Source organism: Erinaceus europaeus, chromosome 17 (genome assembly GCF_950295315.1).
Source record: "Erinaceus europaeus chromosome 17, mEriEur2.1, whole genome shotgun sequence".
Lineage (NCBI taxonomy): Eukaryota > Metazoa > Chordata > Mammalia > Eulipotyphla > Erinaceidae > Erinaceus > Erinaceus europaeus.
The window spans coordinates 49,168,682-49,190,774 of NC_080178.1; the positions used below are offsets into that span (position 1 = coordinate 49,168,682).

Here is a 22,093-nt window from a genome sequence, read left to right on the forward strand (position 1 = left end):
TCCCTGGTGGAAAAAACAAATGTGGAGCAGCGAAGTTATCTTTGATGATTCCAGGAGTGCTGAGGACATTATTATATTGTTATTTCTATTAATATACATATACATGTATATCTCACATCTTTTTTGTTGATTAAACCAATTTTTTACTGTTATGTTGGCTGGATAGTGGTTTACAGGACAGTTGTTGAAACATGGGTGCAATCTGTCATCTGCAGAACACTCTCAATCCTAATTTAGGTGTTTCTGTTCCATCGTGCACCAGAAACCCTCCCTTCAAGCTCCCCACAGCTCTTTTGCTGCCTCCTTCCCCATAATCCTTTGCTGTTTTTGTGCAATGCATGAAATTCAGTTCAAATTTACTTGGAATTTTCCCTTTCTGTCCTTGACTGTTAAGATCTGCCTGTGAGTGAGATCATCCAGTATTCATCCTTCTTTTTTGGGCTAATTTCACTTCACATGGTTCCTTCAAGTTTCATCCACATGAGGAAAAGGAGATGAACTTGTCATTTTTCACAGCTGATCAGTGTTCCACCAGGGCTCCACTTTCTTAGCGACTCATCTGTCATTGGGCATCTGGTTGCTTCAAAACTTAGGTTGTTACAAATAGTGCTGCTATGAACATACCTGTAGTATGTATTTATTTCCACAGTAATTTTTTAATATTTGTAATATTTATTGGATAGAATCAGAAATTTAGAGGGAAGGGGTAGATGGAGACAGAGAGACACCTGCAGCACTGCTCTATCACTTGCAGCATCTACCATGAAGATGGGGACTGGGAGCCTGAGCCCTGGTCACTGGGCATTTTAGCACGTGTGCTCAACCATATGTGCTATCACCTGGCCCCATATTACTGTTTCTGTGTTTTTTCATTCCCTAGAATTGAATTGAAGAGCTTCATAGCATATAGTCCTCGTAACTGTCCCTGCTCCCCTAGCTGGTGCCCTGCTTAGGGGCACACTAATCCCCTTTATCCCCCACCCCCACCCCTCACAGGTCTTTGACTATGCCTACAAGCACAACCTGGCCACTTACTACCTGGAAACCTTGGACAAGGAGGTGTTTGTTTACTTCCTGGTCTACACTCCTGACTATGACTCCTTCTCACTGGACAGCTACATATGGCCTAAGGAAGCCATGAGTGTGCAGAAGGTCTTATGCCATTACTGCAGGGCTGGGGGAGGGGAAATGGAGGGACACCCACAATACAGATAACCTCTGATGGCTGTCCTTGTCACTGTCTATCCCTAAACTCTGTGCAAGAGCAGAAACCCAGGGATATCTTGTCCCACAGGCCCTAAATGGCCATCTTTTTAGAGCCTCCCTCTACATCTGGCTTAAGGATTTCTCCAGATTTCTGTTGCCAGCTCTGAACCTAAGTTTGTGAGAAATCTAAAAGCCCCACCTGGACCTTGGCCCTGGCAGTGCCCATGACTGCTGGTGGGGAGAGAAGTGCAGTGTGGGGAGTCACTTGGCCAGGAGGAGAGTGGTTCAGGGCATGCAGCTGAGCAGTGAGAGAGCAGAGTCGGTGGAGTAGTGACTAAAATACACAAGTCACAAGCATGAGATCCTGAGTTCAGTCCTTGACATCGAGTGTGCCAGTGATGTCACTGCATGACACAGGAAGCAGACACTCAGGAAACCCCTGCTGCCTGCTCTGCCTAGAGCCACATTGCCATCTGTCAGCCACAACGGGCCCCTTTGGCCCAGGTCTTAGTCTCTCCATATCTCCCAGTGTGCTGACACTCAGTGTAGTGTCCCCAAAGCATAGCTCTGTCCCATGACTCCTGGATTTGGGTTGAAAGATTCATGGGGGTTGGGGGGTGTTCCAAAACATTCATTCCTTCAGAAAAGTCCAGGCTTGGGAGACATTATCAGATTCACAAGTAACTGTCCTGGAGAAGAGAGGCAGAACATAGCTCTTCATACTAAGGCCCTGGGTTCGAACCCCAGTACCACATGGGAGCACCATGAATGGTAAAAGTGTTGGGGAGCTTCATGGTCAGGGGAACAGTGCTAGGGTAACTTTAGTCTCTCTCCCCCTCTGGACACAGTAAAACATTTGAAGCTGGAGGCCTCTGAGCAATGGAATTACACTATCACAGGGCCTTGGGCTCCTTGCACTTAGGTACAGAAAGCTGTTACACACAGGGACCCAGGAGGGGGCTGTGATAAAGCCTTGATATAGGAGGCCCAAAGTTGGAGACCTACCACTAAATGGGAGCACCCTGGACAAAGGCCAGTGGAGGGCTGGCAGAAAAGCTTCCCTGAACAGAGGCCTGCTTGGCCCTACACTCAACCTTGGCTAGAGCCCAGCCCCCACCACACTAGAGGAAGCTGCCCTGCTGGGGTCTTTCCTGCTCTCACTCTGTCTGAAAGAATTGCCTGGAGGGCTGAAGCCCTGGATGGGGCTCCATGGATGATGGGACAGTACTTTGATCTTGTCTTCTCTCTAAAAATACAGACTTACAGATTGTCTGGGAAGGTAGCTCAGTCACAATGAGCAGGCATGAGGCCCCTGGATTCCTCCTGGAACAAGGCACCACATTAGATAAAAAACTATGGACTGGAAAAATAGCTTTGAACAGTGTGCTGCTGCTTTGTCACGTGCATGACCCTGGTTCAAACCTGGCACCCACAGAATTGAGGGAAATTCAGTGCTGCTTCTGTCTCTCAAAAAGTCAGACCAGAGTGGTGAAGTCTTGATGACAAAAAAGAAAAGAAAGAAAAAAGATTAAGAGCAAGCAGGCACATAGAAAAGCTTTATTGTTTTTAACAAATTCCAAGAGGAGGTTGTGCTTTCTTAGACAAGGATGGGGTGATACACAAGGAGGGTACAGGCACAAGCAGGGATGCACCCCAGGCAAGGTGAGGCTGGGTGCCTCTTCCCCAGCTTCTTTGGCAGCAGATGATGTGAGGAGCATGGACTGGGTGCCAAGGGCATGAGAATGAAGACAGCACTCCACAGCTCGGGGTAAGGCTGGGGTCCCCCTCCCCAGCTGCCCTGGAATTCAGTGATTTGGTTGAGCTTGGAGGACAGGAGGCTGCACTGGTGGACAAGAGGGGTTGGAGTGGACTGAGGGGAACTGGTGGAGTGGGGGGAAAGGAGTTTGGTGGAGTGAGGTGGAATGGGGACAGTTGGAGTGGGGGGAGAAAGGTGGATTTGAGAAGGGAATTCGGGTTGGAGGAGGGGTAGAATGGTGGAGAGTGAGTGGAATGGGGGACACAGTAAAGTGGGGAGGGGTGATTTGGGGAGGAGTAGAGTGGGGGAGAATGAGTGGAATGGGGGAGGGGGTGAAGTGGGAAGGAGTGGGTTGTGGGAGGGATGAAGTGGGGGAGAGGGAATGGAATGGGGGAGGATTGGAGGGGGGAGGGGGTGGGTTCAGGGAGGAGTAGAGTGGGGTGTGTGGAATTTGAGTGGGGGAGGGGTGGGATGGGGATGGGCTGGAATAGAGGAATGGGGAGGATTGAAGGCAGGGGTTTAGACTGGCAGATAGGGGAGTTTAGTGGGAAGGATGAGAGTAGTCTGGTGTGGGGTGGGGGGTGGTGATAGATGCATAATCAAGAGTTAGGTTGGGAGCACCCTCTCCAGCTGTCCTGGTATCAGGGCTGTGAGGTTGACAGTGGTGCTGGACTAGTCCCAGGGGATCTGAGGCAAAGAGAGGGATGGACTGGTGGATGTAGGGAGTGAGGAGAGCTCACCACATTCAGTATGAAGCTGGGTGCCTTCTTCCCAGCTGCCCTGAGGGTGCACTGGGAGGGTGTAAGGAGGGTGGTTGGGTTGCTGGTGCTGAAAGGAGTAGAGGCAGGTTGAGTGGTGGGGGTAGGGGGTGGGGGTGAGGGGTTGTTGAGTATGGTGAATCCTCCCTATACCCCCCCCCCAATCCACCCCTAACCCCCAGGCCCTGCTACCAGGACAACTGAGGAGGAGGCACGCAGCCTAACTGGCTGTGATGTTCATTCCTGGTCATCAATGCCCACCCCCCCACCACTCCACCCCTCCTCCACACTCAGCACCCCTTCACCCCAACTACCCTCCTTTCACCACCACCCCATCTCCTGTCCACCTTCAACCCCATGGCCCTGGCTGCCAGGGAAGCTGGGTGCCTCCCAGATGCTCTGGCAGCAGGTATTGTGGGCCTGATTTTAGAAGGGAGATGGGGTGGTGGAAGAAGGACAGGAGGTTGGAGGGGTTTTGAGTGGGGGGAGGGGTGCAGTGGTGGGGGCCGGGGTCAAAAACAGCACAGCACAGCCAGTGTTAGGCTGGGTGCCTTGTCCTCAGCTGTCCTGGTAGCAGATGCTGTGGGGTTGAGGGTGGACTGGGGGGTGGGGTGGGCAGAGGGTGGACTAATGGGAGGAGGGTTGGATGGAGGAGAGGAGGGGTTTGGTAAGAGAAGGAAGATAGACAGGTGGGGGGTGGAGGGAGGGTGGACTAATGGGAGTGGAAGGGGGTCTAATGAGGCAGGGGAGAGGACTGGTGGGAGGAGGAGGCTGAAACATCAGTCAGGGTGAGGCTGGGTGTCTCCTCCCTGGCAGCAGGTACAGCGGATGAGGAGGGACAGGGAAGGTGAAGGGAGGAGGCTGGACTTAGAGAGGGGAGTGCAAAAAGGTGAACTTTGGTTGCACTGGTTGGGGGGGGGCAATATATCAAAGCCAAATGGAGGCTGGGTGGCTCTTCCCAGCCACTCTGGCAATGGGTAGCTTTAGGGCTGAGAATGGACAGAATGTGGGGGTAGAGGGAGGGTGGAGTAATGGTTGGGTGCTTTGATAGTGGGGAGTCCAGTGGGGGTGAGCTGAATGGACTGGTGGGTGGTAGTGGACTGGGAGGGGAGGGGTGCAGTAAGGGAGAGGTGTGGATTTGGAGGGGAGGGGGTAGACTGTGGGGTAGAGTGAGGGTGAAGACAGCACACCACAGCCAGGTTGGTGTGGGGTGAGGGTGGACTGAGTCGGGTGGGTAGTGGACTCTGAGTGGATGTGGACGTGGACTGGGGCAAGGGAGGTGGACTGCAGGGTAGGGTGGTGGATGAGGGGAGGGTGGTGGATGAGGGGAGGGTGGTGGATAAGGGGAGGGTGGTGGATGGGGGACAGGGGTAGACTGTAGGGAGGGTGGTGGATGAGGGGAGTGTGGTGGATAGGGAGATGGGAGATAGACTGCAGGGAGGATGGTTGGCTGGGGTAGGGGTCAACTGGGGTATGAGGGTATGGCCAGGGAGGGATGAAGTAGACTGTGAGGGGAGGGTTTGTGTGGGGGGGCAGGTTTGAGGGCAGCGCACCACAGCTCAGATAAGGCTGGGTGCCTTCACCTCTGCCACCCTGGCAGCAGGTGCTGTGAGGTTGAGGCTGGACTGATGTCAGGGGTGTGGGTGGAGGACAGCACTCCACCCTAGGGTGAGGCTACATAACTCCTCCCTGCAGCTGTTACATTATGCTCTGGGTTCAGGTTGACTGGGGGGAGGCTGGTGGTCAGGCACACATGGATTCACAAAGGGAGGGAGGACAGACACAATTTCCTCCGCAAGCTCCTAGGCGGCATCCAGCTGGAGTCCCAAGACAACTGGGGGCAAGGACCGGACTCTTGCTTCACATGAGCATGGGTGACCCTGGCAAGCGTTTGTTGTAGGGCCAGAAGTAGGTCTTGCCCTTGTTGGATGGGTATCGCAGACACTGTTTGCAGCGTTTGTAGTCATTACACTGATCCAAAATAAATAGTTTGTCTGGGGCCCTGGAGGGGAGGAAGCACAGGTGATGGTGAGAAGCCTTCCTCAAAACAGAGAAAAGGAGAAAAGGACTGCAACCCCTCCCCAGTACCTGTTCCCCTAGCCCCTAGTGTGTCCTCCTCTCACTCACTGCCACAAATGATGAGCCTAGCTGGGAGAGGGGGAGGAAATGCCTTCCACTAAAATCAAAACATCTTCTCTAGAAGAGATTGTATCCCAGTGGTAAAAATAGCATGGCAGTTCTGCAAAAGACTTGCATGTCTGAGGCTCTGAAGTCTCAGGTTCAATCCTCTGTATCATCATTATCCAGAGTGACAGAAGAGTAGAGACAGGAAGAAGAGGAAGTAGGAGTAGCAGGAGAGGAAGTAGGAGGAGTTATTCATGGGTTACCCAGGATAACAATTGGTTAATTGGTTAATTGGCCATTTAGAATATTTGGGGCTACTGATAGAGCACAGTGGTTGTGCAAGTGACTTTCATTTTCTTTTATGTTCCAGTTTAATTCCCAGCTCCACTATAAGCCTTACCTAAGGTCAGGGGGAAAATTTTTTTTGGTATATTGCGGCTTTGATAGCATCTGAAGGGACAGGCTCCATCTGATTTGGCAAGTTTTTCACCTTCTCAGTCAGGCACATGTTAACTTTCCGCATTGACAAATGAAAATAAGACAAAAGATCATCACTCTTTCCCAGGCTAGCTGTCAACCTCCATGGCCCATGGCCCGGGACTAGAGGTTCTGCACCTGGGTGGTGAGTAGAGAGGGCTGAGGAGAGGGGAAAGGAACCCTGTGGAAGGATGGTGTGTGCCTGTTCCCTGCTGGGTGTCTCACTTTGTATAGCACCCATTACCCATGACTCCATAACTAACTGACTGTTCATTTACCCATGATTCTTCAGCTCTGCTCTTAGAACAGAACAGTCCATAAGCCAAGGATGTAAAGTCACTCTCCCTGCTTCAAACTTGTTATTTCCAAAAGGAAATATCCCACACTCTGTCCCTCACCCTCCACAAAAGAAAAAACAAAGCTTTCTTGAGTAAAGGCAAACCAAAACAGCTGAAACCCTCTTCCCATCAATGAATCCCCACTCAAAAGTGGTTTGTTTCCTTTAACTCATCTAAAAACTCATCTCATGGACCTACACTGTGATCCTGCAATACCTTTCCTGTGGATATACCCTATGGAAGCCGACACACCCATCCAAAAAATCTGTGTACACATATGTTCTTAGCAGCACAATTTGTTATAGCCAAAACCTGGAAGCAGCCCAGGTGTCCAACAACAGATGAATGGCTGAGCAAGTTGTGTTCTATATACACAATGGAATACTACTCAGTGATTAAAAATGGTGACTTCACCATTTTCAGCCCATCTTGGATGGAGCATGAAGAAATCATTTGAAATGAAATAAGTCAGAAACAGAAGGATGAATATGGGATAATCTCACTCCCAGGCAGAAGTTGAAAAACAAGATCAGAAGAGAAAACACATATAGAACCAGAACTGCAGTTGCTCTATTGAACCAAAATAAAAGACTCAGGTGCAGTCGGGGGAGAGTTCATGTTCCAAAACCATGACAGAGCATCTAGTGGGGTTTGTATTGTTATGTGGAAAACTGCGGAATGCTATGCATGTACAAACTGTTGTATTTACTGTTGAATGTGTAACATTAATCCCACATCCCATAAGCTGGGATATATACTCATCCCATAAGGTGGCCTGTGATATGCAACAGCCTCAGAAGTTGACTGGGGAGTTGAGATGAGAAAGAAGCAGGCTGGGGCGAGCTAGGGTCAGTCATGGCTCTCGATGTGTCCACACATGTTTCTACTAAGGTCGGTGTCAAAGGGTGGGGGATGAGAGGGAGAGAAAGGAGAAGAGTGTTATGGTGGAGTAGGTAGGCCCAGGCCCCTTACCTGTAATTTTTCTGTGTCATTTCTTTCTCTTGCTGCAGACTTTTTGTGTGGCTGGGGATAATCTGTTTCTTGTCACCTGCAGCGGCTTCCACAGGAAGTTTTAGAAATTGAATATTTCTCTGTCGCTTCTCAGCCTCCAAAGTGTTCTGATTTTTGCCTCTTATAATAAAGTCTCCTATGGGCTCGAATACTGGCAGTATGGATGATATTTTCTTTAACTGGATCAGAGAGAGCCAGTGTGAAGGCTGCAGCATTGAGGTATACTGACAGACCCACCGAGAGAGGAAGCATTACTCTTCTAAAGCCCACTGGCATCCCTTCAATCTGCCCTCTAGAGGGTGGGTTCAAACATTCCCAGGGAGGGTTATATGCAAGAGAAGCAAAAGCAACTCTTACAAAAAAGTGGCATTTCTGATTCCCCTGTGATTTTATAGCATCTGTGACACCAAGGTTATAAGCAGCATTCTTCATGCATTCTTCTTTTTCTGATTTTAGTCTCAACTTTGCAAGGAAAAAGAAAATAAATAAAACAAACGCACACTGGAAGTGTCATTCTGTTTTTGCAGGCTACTAACCTTTCCTTCTACAAAGACTGTATTTCAAATGAAACCAAACTGATTGGGCTTCTCTATGTTTGTTTTGCTCCCTGAGAAAATGTTTCAAAGTCAAGAACTTTCTTTTTCAAACCCAAGGCCTGGTGGCTCAAGCAAGCCAAATAGAATGGCACCTGAAAATGTGTGGCTGTCTATGTTCTTCCCTGCACTCATGCAACAGAGTAGTGTAAACCCTCCATTTATCCTCCAAACCCCTCGCCAATGCATTTATATAAGCTGTGAGGAGATCAGAAAGTAGCTTCAGCTCCTAAATGTAGTGCACCACACAAGACTTTAGTCTGTTCCTGCAAACCTGGCCATGACCCAAACTTCATTCTCACATGAAATGCCTGATTTGGCACACTGCCAGGCAGACATGCGCGGGACATCTGCAGTGACCTTGTCTTGTCTGCTGCCCCCACTGCACCACCTCTCAATCAATCATTGTCCAGTAACTTCTAGCCATCACTATTAACTTAGAAAAAATAAATAAAACCTTTGTATTTCTACGTATGTATCAAACAAAGTCACATCAGCTACAGACATGAGAACCCTACTATTTTCTATTAAGCCATATAACACAGTTGTAAAACTGGTACTCAGAATACATATATACATGTACATATACATGTATATATGGAACATGTTACATGCAGCTCACTTGATGCATTTGTTACCTACCTAGGCCACCCCTCCCCGGCCCGGTAGCCATCTGAACTTTGACTCTTTTAATTAGTAGAGAGCCAACAAAGAGTCTTAGTTGAGAATATTAGGGATTACAGTTAAGTAAGGTGTGATAGAAAATTCTAGAAGAGCTGATTCTTAGAAGAACATATTTCTTGGGAGTCGGGATTACGCAGCTGGTGAAACGAACGTGGCACAGAACACAAGGACTGGTTTAAGTATCTCGGTCCGAGCCCCTGGCTCCCCACCTGCAGAGGAGTTGCTTCACAGGGAGTGAAGCAGGTGTGCAGGTGTCTGTCTTTCTCTCCCCCTCTCTGCCTTCCCCTCCACTCTCCATTTCTCTGTCCTACCCAACAATGACAACATCGATGACAATAACAACTACAACAACAATAAAAAGGGCAACAGAAGAGAAAATAATTTAAAAAATAAAAAAAGAAAATTCTAAAAGATCTGTTTCTTAGAAGGACACATTTCTTATAACTCTAATTGTACTGACTTTGGGCATAGGAGTTGCTGAGAAACAATTCCCTGCTGCTTAGCAGTAAAGAGATGACAGCTACAATCTTTGGCCTACCTTGCACATCGTCTTTTTCTGGCTTCATTTTTAACACAGACTTTCTCAGTTTAGATGTTTCCATAGTTTCATTATTTCGTTTTAATTCGAATTCGATTCTAGGAATAGACCAAAATGTTTGCCTGCTCACTAGATCTGAATAAAACACTAGGAGAATTCTCAGTTCTGAGCAGCACCCCAGCCAGCCTGATAATACTGAAATAAACCTACATCTCTCCCATGAGTGAGTGCTTGGACTTTGTTATGCAGAAATCACAGACTGAAGACTCTTTTCTTCTTTAGCCTGAGTCTGACTATGACCTGCCTCTTCTAAACTGAGGTCTCAAAAGGTACTCATACTCATACTCAAAAGGGGCGGAGGGGATGCCTTTGGGTTTTGGTTTCAGTTTGAATGTGACTTTTCTAGTTCTGTCATCAGATTTAATACAGGGCTGTCAGAGTGGTATGTGGTTGGCAGAGAGTTTGGGAGGCCAGGGTTGATAGGTCCATGGAACCTGTGTGGCAAGGCACTCACCTGGGGAAGGAAAGAACACAGTTTGGACTTCTCTTCGAATTTTTGATGTTTGCTAAAGTTGAACTGACATTTTGAACTGACATTTCCCCCCTGGTCGTGGGGAAACAGGTGATTGAAACAGGATCATTGTGCAGCTCCTTGCAGTTTGCACTATGTGCACATAAGCCGGTGGGCTACCACCTGGCCCCCTCTAGAAAAGTTTCAGGCGTCTGCAATTCAGTTGGACTAGACTTGGAAACCTTACAGACTCTTGATTTTGAACTACTTTTCCTGATGCCCCAATATGTCAGTGTGTCAGAGAATTGGAATATATTTTACATGTGTTTTAAAATATGACTTTTATATTTAAAAATGCTTCTCTGCCCTTAAACCAATGAGGCATTTGCAGGATTCACTGACACTGTTACCTTGCCAACAAGCTCACTGCACATGTACACACTGTGCCCTGGCAATGAGGGCTTGTGGCATCAAAGGCTGGCTTTGTGGCACCATTCTCTTTTGGGATTCCCTGTGTCTCTCTGCCATTTCTTCTCAGTTCCCTTAGCAGGTTCACTTGCTCAATTTTGATATCAGTGTTGGAGCTTGTAGAGGTCTAGCTCCACATTCTCTTTTTTCCTCCATGCCCTCTGCTTACATCATGCCCAGGGACTTGCCAACCATCACTATGCAGATCACTGCCAAAGGCAAATTCAGAAGCCTAGGTTCCCTCCCCCCAACCCTCTAGCACCAACTCACACACAATCACCTTTTTGATCCTGTGCATGCGACTTCCTACCTGATTATTCCACAATTGATATTCTTGGACTGGAGAAATAAATAGCACAATGGTTATACAAAAAGACTCAAGCCTGAAGCTCTGAGGTCCCAGGTTCAAACCTCAGTGCAAACATAAGCCTGAAAAGACTAGTGCTCTGGGAAAAAACACACACAACTCACTCAAAGCCAGAATCGAGCTTCCTTTAAATCTTGTCTTTGAGTAAGACTTTTGCTCTCTACAAATAGCATCATCACTTGATTCACTTGCATAGACCTGAACTCAAAAGCTGCTTGGGAAGTTCCTTTCTGCTATATCCTGTCATTTACTCCATCACTACAACCAATAGATTTTCATTTCCCACTGGTCTTTAAGTCTGTCCACTCTCTATACTTCATTCTACCAATTCAGGCCAAGTCACCATCCTTTCTCTCTTAGATAACTCTGAAAGGAAACAGTTGTTCCACGTTAGGTCATCCATTGTTGCCTGAGTGGCCCACATGCTTCACTAGTGCATGGCCTTTTCATTTTCCTGATTAAAGTTTAAAAAGGGGGGGGGGGGCTAGGGAGCGGGGAACCCTATGAGGAAAAGAATTAGTAGAGAGAAAGAGACAGAACCAGAGAACCGTTCTGGCACATAGGATGCCATGAAATTATTCTCAAGACCTTAAGCTTGAAAATCCAACAAGCTGGGCCAGCAAAATACTTCCTTGGATACTGAAGTACTTTGCCATGTGTGCTATCCAGGTTCAAGCCCAGCCTCCAACTCCTTAAATGAAATTTTGTTCTTGCACTTTCTATGCAAAAATATAACAAATATATGAAACAGAGTCCAACATCTTATCCACTTGCCACCACCTGAGCTGTCACTTAGATCACTCTTAAAGGCACTCCCGACCTCCACTTAATTCTCCACACTGCCACCTGAGCCAGTGTTTCCCAGCACAGATCTTGGGGGTTCACTCCTTTTCTACCCCCTCATTAGGATTATCCTCAATGCCAACCTATGTGATGTGACTGACAGTGCCCCAAATAACCTGACTTTTTCCTCTCATTAAGCAGACACTTTGGCTGGGTGTGATGCACCCAGTTAAGTGCACATAGTTTTAGGTGCAAAGACCTATGCAAGGACCTGAGTTTGAGTCCAGGCTCCCCACCTGCAGTGGGGATGTTTCACAAGCACTGAAGCAGGCCTGCAAGTGTCTATCTTTCTCTCTCCCTACTCTCTAAATTATGATGTCCTATTAAAAAAGAAAAGGAAAATATGGCTGCCAGGAGTGCTGACTTTGTATTGCCAGCACAACGCCCCAAAAATAACCTTGGTGGAAAAAAAATCACATACTTCCATGCCCAGTCAGACAGCAGCCATAGTGTTGTCTTTCACATCCTTCCACACACACTGTCCACCCACCCTCAGTCAAGTGTGTTTGTTCTCCTTGTTCCCTCTACCAAAAAAAAAAAATTCCTCCCCTACTGCTCCACTGATCCTGATTCTCACTTCACATCTCCCCCTTCTTTAGTCAGCCTTGAAACATACCCCACCCTCGCCCTCTGTAAAAGTCTTCCTTGTAGTTCAGGTCCTGCAACATGATGGCAGAGGACCTAGTGGGGGTTGTATTGTTATGTGGAAAACTTGAGAAATGTTATTCATCTACAAACTATTGTATTTACTGTTAACTGGAAAACATTAATCCCCCAATAAGGAAATTTTTAAAAAAGCATTCCTTGTAACCATACAAATTATGACTCACATTCACTGTACTGTGTTTACATCTGTGTTTACTGTTTTTGTGTATTCGCCACTAGGTTATAAATTCAAAAAATGTTTGACTTTGATCAGTTCCCCAGTACCCAGCACACAGCCATACACTTGGTGGTGCTGGGCAATATCCACCTTTATGACCTGGGACCTGGCAACCAGGCTGACCTTTGTCACATACTGGTCTCCCCAGCAATGTCCACCTTTATGACCTGGGGCCTGGCAGTCAGGGTGGCCTTTGTGACATACTCATCTCCCAGGCAACCTGACCTCTAGCCACAGCAAGCCACAGTATGGGCTCTCCAAATGGCTTAATGAAAGGAATACTACCAAAAATTAGAAAGAAATCAAGAAAAAAACTGAGAATTTTGCCCATGCATAGATTTCTTAAGACGCATAACATCTGGAGTCGGGCGGTAGCGCAGTGGGTTGAAGGGGTGAAGCAGGCTTGCTGCAGGTGTTAACTTTCTCCTCTCTTCATTTTGCTCTGTCCTATCCAACAACTACGACAATAATAGCAACAACAATAATAACAGTAAAACAAAAAGGGCAACAAAAGGAAATAAGTAAATAAATACTTTAAAAATATCTTTTTAAAAAAAGACCCATAAAATCATTACCTGTGATATTTCATTTCAGAATTTCTTTGGGAAAAAAAATCAACCTGTGTTTAGTAAGAAATATTTTAACTATAATCTAAAGGTAATGTGAATACTGGGAAAGTAATTAAATGTCCCACAGAGGAAGACTACTGACAGTGAACCAAAACACCATAGCTCTCCTGTTCCTGACAGCAGAATAAAGTTCTTATAAAAATATGGAAGACGAATAGATGCCAAGGAAGAGAAAGAAGAGATGACTCTTCCTGGTTTATCTCAAATCATTTAGTAAGAGTCCTGGCAAGAGCCCAGAGACTTAATGGTAATGGTGGTGCTATTCATGAGGCACCTGTTTTGCCAATAGCTCAGCACCCCCTTGGGGTTTACTTTCAAACAAGCCTAGAAAGTCTTCTAGGAGATGCTGCTCTGGTCCTCTCCTAGACATTAAGCCACTGTTTTTATGTTCACCCCTGCCTTACTTTCCAACAGAGGGGGAGAGAGAAAGTGCAAGAGAAACTGAAGAGTTACCTGCAGCACTTCTCCAATGCTCCTAAAGATCTCCACTCTCTGAAGGTGGGAAACTGGGGCTTTGAACCTGGGCCCTCCTCACCCCAGTTTATTAACACAACCCTAGTAATCAGGGATGCCACCAGCTGTCTAGTCCTGGCCAGGAAGCCTGGAGGTGGCTGTGTTGAGTGGCATATATTGGGCACAGACTTGGTGCCAGTATACAGATCATATAAGAGTTTGGGTACCCCAGGCTGTCAGAGTGTGGGTTCCCCCTACCCACCCCCCAGCCCTACCAGCCTGCACAGGGGGAGGGGCACAGAGGGGTGGGTGGCATCCTTCATCTCATTCCTCCTTTCTTAATAATCCTTCATTTTTCATATTTCCTCCTCCTCTTTTCCCTTTTCCTTCCCACCCTCCCCACTCCTTTCCTTAGTTTGTGTTTCAACCCTCTATATTCCACACATGAGCAAAATCAAATGGTAGCTACCGTTCAGTCCCTTATTTCAATCAGCGTCATCACCTCCAATGTTTTTTTTTAATTACAAAACAGTATTTGTCTCATCACATTTGCAACTTCTTTATCCAGTTGCCCCTGGATTCCCTTACTAGCCCCACCAACCTGCACTGTTGTTTTTCACAGTCTTCACTGCTAGCTGTGAATTCTCACACATCAAACACAGTCATGTAAACCTTGCCCAAGGCAAGAATTAAAACTTCATCAGTGATAGAAACAGCTGCTCCAGGGAGCTGGGCGGTAGAGCAGCAGTTTAAGCACACATGGCACAAAACTCAAGGGCCGGAGTAAGGATCCCGGTTCAAGTCCTGGCTCCCCACCTGTGGGAGGTCACTTCACAAGTGGTGAAGCAGGTCTCCAGGTGTCTATATTTCTCTTGCACTCTCTGTATTCCCCTCCTCTCTCCATTTATCTCTGTCCTATCCAACAACAACAACAGTATGACAACAAAAACAACTACAATAAGCACAATAACAAGGGCAAAAAAATGGGAAAAATAGCCTCTAGGAAAAGAGGTTTCGTATTGCAGGCACTGAGCCCTGGCAAAAACCTTGGAGAAAAAAAAAAGAAAGAAAAGCAACAACTGCTCCATCCTGCTCCCCAGCCTGTCCAAACAGAGACTAGCGACTAGCTGGACTTACTCGGAGAGTAGACCACAAAGTCTTCAGTCCACAGCAAAGCTAGGGCACCCTGGCTATTCCCCTGCCAACAATCTGCTCTGCAGGAAAAAGGAAAACAGTTCAGTGGGTACAGGGCCAAACTTATATGCCAGGTGGTAGAAAGATGACTGCTAGGTTTAGTCCCTGGCATAAGTATACTTTCCAAACTTGTATCAGTCTTTGAGGACAGATACGCAAGTGTTGTTTTGCGCGGGCTATGTTGTTTTCGCCGGGCTGGCTTCACGGGCGGGTAACAAATGACCAGGGACTCATGGTTGAGCTGTAGGCAGTACATGCAGAACGCAGCACAATCTAAGATGAGCTAAGGTAAACTCAAGGTAAAAGTACTGTAAAACTCACAATGCTGTCTTTATATATACTTCCCAAGTAGGGTGGAAACAGGATGTGACATAGAGAGGGTGGGGAGAAAAGTGACTGGTGAAAATCAGAGTGTGACGAAGAGGGGGCAGAGCAGGTGAGAATCCTATCACTGAACCACAAATGCCCTGGAGGGAGGGTGGAACTTCTTAACAGTGGTTATGTAAATAGAATGAAGTGGTTATGTAAATAGAATAGTGTTAAGCAGGGGGGATTTAAACCAAATGAAACAGAAGGGGTCTCTTGCATACCAACAATTCCCCCTTTCTTTTTAACTAATGGCCATTGTGGGGTGAACAGAAACCTGTATCGTACAGGCGTTTTCAAAAGAACTGGCATAAGACATGGAAAACAAAATAGGCAAACAGCAATAATCAGTGTGATGCCAAGGAGAACATTTCTTGCCTCAAAGGGCAAGGCCTAGCAGGCGAAAGGGCATTTCTTGCCTCTGGGAGTGCTTCATGCCTCTGGCAAGTGTTGGCTATGGTTGTTTGGGGACCATGTGACATTGTATGTGAAGGGGGAGGAAGAGTTCAGGGAACTATTTTGCTCATTTTTCTTTCTTATTTACTGATCACCAAGCGTATGGGTTACTTTTCAAGTGGTCCAAGAGTTGGAAGAAACACACAGAGTGAAGTGCAGGAAGAGTATAGGGATTTAAGCAAACACACAGAAATGAACTGGGTCAGAGTTTTCTAAGCTGCCTCAATGCACATATGCTTTTCTGCAAGCTCTGACTTGCATTGAAAAACCCACATGACAGTCACTTTTTCATTCAGATCCCTCAGCAGCCACACAACCCAAAGACTCACACTCTGAATAAGGACAGTCTGGGAATGTATCTGAAAGAGAAGACATTTACAATGCACTCACTTTTGTATTATTCAAAACCTGCCAGAAAGTTAACCCATGTCTACTGAGTATATATTAGCTTTTACCAGGCATTTGGCTGGTTGCTAAGAGACAAAAGGCGAGATGGTGAGGCAGAGAGAGAACCCACCATGCAAGAGGTATAAAATTCATTTATTCCCCATTTAACACATATTTATTGAAGAAAAAATAATATAATGAAGGAAAAAACGAGAGCTCTTAACATCTCAAGGAGTGGTGGGTAAAGCAGGGGAGCACAGGGCCAGCAAACATGAGGTACTGAGGTCAATTACTCAGAACAGTGATCTTTCTCTCTCATTAATAAATAAATCTTTTAAAAAAAGGTGATGAATGTGGGAGAAAGGCATTGGCATATACAGTAGAATGCACACATTAATATGCACAAGAACCCAAGTTCAAACCTCCAGTCCTTACCTGCAGGAGAATGTAAAGCTTTTTTAAAAAAAAATCTCTTGGGTGGGGTAAATAGCATAATGGTTATGCAAACAGACTCTGAAGCCTGAGCCTCCAAAGTCCCAGGTTCATTCTCCACACCACCATAAGCTAGAGTTGAGCAGTACTCTGGTGAAAAATAAATAAATAAAAATGCTCTTCAATATGACCTATTTTAACTTAAATTTCTCATCATTCTTTCATGTTAAAATATTTCCAGGATCAATAAATATATTTTCTCTAACAAGTATTTATTAATGAACATCAAAAATATAGCTTTATGAACTTCTGCATTATATTAATCCTTGCATATTAAATTAGTGTATATAGTACACAGAAATATATTTAATTAAACTATTATATATATAGGGTAAAACTTGCTTTCAAACCACCTATCAGGAAGTGACTCTTATAACTACCCTTTAGTTTGGTTTCCTTCATGGTCTGGTCTTCTATCTAAGCATAATGGATATGCAAAGAGACTCTCATGCCTGAGGCATCAAAGTTCCAAGGTTATATAAAAAGTGTATACAGAAAAAAGAATACAGAATTTGGAAAAGATCATCCATGGTAGAGAGGTCTCAGTAAAATAATAAGGAAGAAAACAGAAAAAAAAAATCACAGTGCCTTAACAGGAGGTTGCAGATATCCAAATGGTGTATACTTATCTAGGATGTCTTCTTGTAAATCTGCTGCCTATGTGTCCCTGCTCCAGGCGCCAAATGCTGGGATGGCCTGAGGGTGTTTCTTCCCAGGCAAGTGCTCTCTGGGTTAGAGAGAACTCAACTGGAGCCGATCTAGGCTGCTGCATGGGAGAGGGATCAGGAACTCATGCTGCACTAACTTCGCAGGAGATACACTCTGAAACTCTTGGAGCTGAAAAGCAATTCCAAGTGTTTTTGCTCAGAAAAGCAGCTTTTATATTAACTAGCCAAGTAGGGTGGAAACAGGGTGTGACGTAGAGAGGGTGGAGCAAAAAGAGATTGGTGAAAATCAGGATGTGACAAGGAGAGGGGGCAGAGCAAAGAGACTATGAACCAGCAGGATTATACCAATGCCCTGGAGACAGGGTGGTGCTTAGTTAACAGTGGTTTATGTAAATAGACCTCAGCTTTAAGTGGCATCAAAACCAATGCCCTGTAGGCATGCCAGTACTTAGTTAAGTAGGGTTAGAGACACAAGCTTTAAGCTCAGGGAGCTGGCATACTACCCAACATAAATCAATGGTGGTATATTTGTATGACTTCAAAATGAGACATACCTTTCAAAACCCAGAAACTGCTTGCTTTGTTTTACATAGTAAATAAAGTATAATATTGTCAATAAAACCAGTATGTTCTGAATCACTTTGTAAAACAATAACAGTAAGAACAAAAACACCACCACCAACAAAAGCTAAGCAATGAATTTAACCAACCTATGTTTTGAGTTATCAAAAAATGTTATGACTTTGTATATTAAAATAGACTGATAAATGTTCTTTATTCTAAACTACTAACTCTATTAGGGATGGAATCTCTTTTGTCCTCATTAAGAGTAAATGCAAATTATAAGAACATGACTTATGTTTGATGACAGCAGAAATTGAGAGGGGAGACGGGGATAGAAAGGAGAGACAGAGAGAAAACAGCTTCCCTCGTGAAGCATTCCCCCTTCAGGGGAACCAGGGGATTGAACCCAGGTCCTTGTGTACTGTACTGTGTGCTTGTAGCCAGGTGCACCACCTGCCCCTAAAATTCACACTTATTGCTTAATTGGTAGGACACTAGTCACCAATCAAGAGAAGATGAGTGGCTATGTGTATGTGCACAAATAAAATCCTCTGTGTGTGTGTGTGTGCGTGTGTGTGTGTGTGTGTGTGTGTGTGTGTAAAGAGTGGTGTGGGGTGGTAAAATCATTGCAAGAGAGCTAGTTGTTTTTTCTTAAATAGAGGCAGAGGGAGAAAAAGAGAGAAAGAGAGAAATAGAGATAGAGAGAGAAACAGACAGACACACCACAGCACCATATCTTCCTTTAAATCAATGGGGGCCAGGCTTAAACATGGGTGCACACTTGGCAAAGTAGCAGACTACCCACGAGCTATTTTTGAAACAAATATAAAAATCTTGTTTTATTGGATAGAGATAGAGAATAGAGACAAAGTCACCTGCAGCCCTGCATCGCCACCCATGGAAGTTTTCCTCCTGCAGGTGGGAACTGGGGTGCTTGAATTCTTGTACATTGTAATGTGTGTACTTGGCCAGGTGCACCACCAATTGTCCCCCCAATTGAGAGCTATTTCACCACCCACCTTCCTACTTTTTAAAAAACAATTACGGAGCAACCGACAGCACAGCTGTATACAAGATGCTGGGTAATATACTCCAAACCCTATCAAAGGGATTTTCCCTATCACCAAATAATGTGATGATAACAATAACTATCCATTGTCTTCTTGAACCCTAAGACAACAGGAACCTCACATTTCCACTATAGAGCCTATATTTCCCCCAGTCCTGGAACCTTAGGGTGGGGCCCACTTTTCTGCATGCTGCTCTCAATTCAAATCAAATAATATTGCATCCGTGGATTGCATCCTAATCAACACAATGAGTGCCACCCCAGCATGCTTCACTTCAGACTGTGACCAGAGACTTCAGGTGTGGAATGACAACCCTTCAGCTTCATCACTCAGGTGAAACCTTTCCTTTCATAGTATTGTCTAATTCCATTCCAGGTGTTCAAACTCCCCAATAAAGTCCCCAAACCTAGATATAGTCCAGATCCCCTGAGATAGAGCATAGGTTCACCCATGCCCATAAACTAAGGGAAAAATATATACTTGAAAGCAGAAGTACTCAAGAGCATACAGGGAATACCCCCAACACTTCATATGCACTATTACAGTCTTTAGGTCCATGATTGTTCAACAATTTGTTTGGCTTTGTACGTTAACTCTCTTTTCAGCCACCAGGTTCCGGATGCTGACCAGACTTACCTGGACAGACGACCCCATCAATATGTACTGGAGCGCTACTTCCTCAGAGCCCCACCCTACTAGAGAAAGAGAGAGAAAGATTGGGAGCATGGATCAACCAGTCAACGCCCATGTTCAGCGGGGAAGCAATTACAGAAGCCAGACCTTCCACCCTCAGCAACCCACAACGACCCTGGATCCATACTCCCAGAGAGATAGAGAATGGGAAGGCTATCAGGGGAGGGGTGGGATGTGATCAGGTTATGGGAATTGTGCGGAATTGTACCCCTCTTATCCTATGGTTTTGTTAATGTCTCCTTTCTTAAATAAAATAGCAATTACGGGAGTGCTGGGTGGTAGCGCAGGGGGTTAGGCACACATAGTGTGAAGCACAAGGACCATCATTAAGGATTCCAGTTTAAGACCCTGGCTTCCCACCTGAAGGAGGGAGTTATTTCACATGTGGTGAAGCAGGTCTTCAGATCTCTCTCCCTCCCTCTCTCTCTCTCTTTCTCTCCCTCTCTCCGTGTCTTCCCCTCCTCTCTTGATTTCTCTCTCTGTCCTATCCAACAACAACAATAATAACAAGGGCAACAAAATGGGAAAAAGGGCCCCCAGGAGCAGTGGATTCATAGTGCAGGCACTGAGCCCCAGTAATAACCCTAGAGGCAAAAAAGAAAAAAAATTACTTATTAACATCAGAGAGAAGGGAAAATAATCAGAGCATCACTCTGGCACAAGTGATGTTGGACAATGAACTCAGAATCTCATGCTTTGGAGTCCAATGTTCTAACCATTGCCCACCTTAAGGGCCATACAAATTTATTTTCAGAAAAGGAAGACAGTGACAGAACCAGAGTTCTGGCACTTTAAAGTCAGGAATCAAACTTCTTTACTTTTAATTTTATATTTTATTTGTTATGATTGGATAAAGACAGAATATAGAGAGGGAGGGAACGAGGGAGAGAGAGAGAAGAGAGACCTGATATACTCCTTTAGTACTCCTCAAGCTTCCCTGCTGCATGTGAGGACTGAGGGCTTGAACTGGAGTCCTAGCACATGGTAACATGCATGCTGAACCAGGTGCTCCACAGCCCAGCCCCCCAGGAAGCAAACTTCTTAAGTCCAGAGTTAGAGCACAGTGCCACCTTGTGGGCTGTGAAGCCCCTTTAAATTATTCTTGTTTGGCTCCCTGAGACTTGAATTGATACACAGACTCAGCGTATCAGCTGCAAGCAAAGTGAAGATGCTTCTGAAAGGTGGGAAGATGGTGTGCTAGGAAGATGTGGAGGGAAGTTACTTCTAGCTGAGATGACCCACCAGAATGCTAAGCCACCCACTTTGGGCTTCAATTAAAAAGTATAGAGATTCCTGAATACCCTGGGATAAGAGGATGGCCTTAACACTCACAGACAACTTCTTCAATTCTTTAGCCTTGCATTAAAATGAACTTTGCATTTCATGGCATGGCACAAATACTTTATGACAGTGACACTCAGAGGAATTTCTGAGAGAGATGAAGTGGCATCAAACACCTACCTGAAAGATTAAGTATTCTAAGTATTACTATAGTGACAACTGATTATGATTTTTGATTTTCCTTTTTGCCATCAGGGTTATCACCAAGGCTCAGTGCCTGAAGACTCCACCATTTCCAGAGGCCATTCTTCTTCTTCTTATTATTATTATAATTTTTAAATATCTTTATTTTTTTATGGAGACAGAAATCACAAGGGAAGGGAGAAATGGAGAAGAAGAGAGACATATAAATACCTGCAGCACTGCTTCACCACTTGCACAACTTTCTCCCTGCAGGTGGGGATCAGGGGCTCAAACCTGGGTCCTTGTGCATTGTAACATGTGCACTCAACCAGGTGAATCACCACTTGGCCCCAGAGACCATGCTGTTTTCCTTGGTTAGATAAAGTCTGGGGGTGGGGGGAGAAACAGAGAAAAAGAAAGATACTACAGCACTGTCTACCACTGATGAAGCTTCCCTGGGTCCTCTAGATGCTTCCATGTGGGACCTAGGACTTGAACGTGAGTCCTTGTGCATGGTAATGTGTGCACTCAGAGGAAGCCACCTGCCAGCCCCTTACTACCTTTTGGTGGATAAAACACAAAGGATGTGATTCAAGTGAAGAAGGGTCAGTTATATAATGTGACCAATGAGGGTGCTGTGAGATGAAGATTTGGTTAGGGTCTGGGCACTGGAGCTGTGGCATCCATACACACCAATTAGTGTTTGAAAAGTTAGACGTCATCAGCCCTGCAGAGCAGATAGGCCATGGGTTGTGCAAACCTGAGGCAGCTACAAACCTGGCATGCTAAGATGCTGTACTTCTTGTGGGGAGGCCTCTTCTCGGGCACAGACTCCTGGCTTACCTGCCCTGCTGTACACCAGATGCAGGGGCCTAGGAGAATGTTCCGTGGCAGCAGGAGTAAGCTTATGGGACTAACTCAGCGTCCGGTGATAGTACCGTGACAAGAGATGACCCAGGGACTTGTGTCTGATAACAATCCGTTTATTGAACAGCACATCAGGGATTATAAGAGGTCATAGGAGGAAGTAAGTTATCCATTCCATATATGGTTTGGGAGAACAGGGGCAAAGAGAGGTAATGGGTTGGGAAAATAACAGA

The 22,093-nt window shown here is 45.7% G+C and overlaps 1 pseudogene; it reads right to left on the reverse strand.

Annotated features, from left to right (window-relative positions):
* Nucleotides 1–4,232: 4,232 nt before the first annotated feature.
* LOC132533758 (polycomb protein EED-like) overlaps nt 4,233–22,093 on the reverse strand; it is a 40,194-nt pseudogene continuing 22,333 nt past the window's right edge.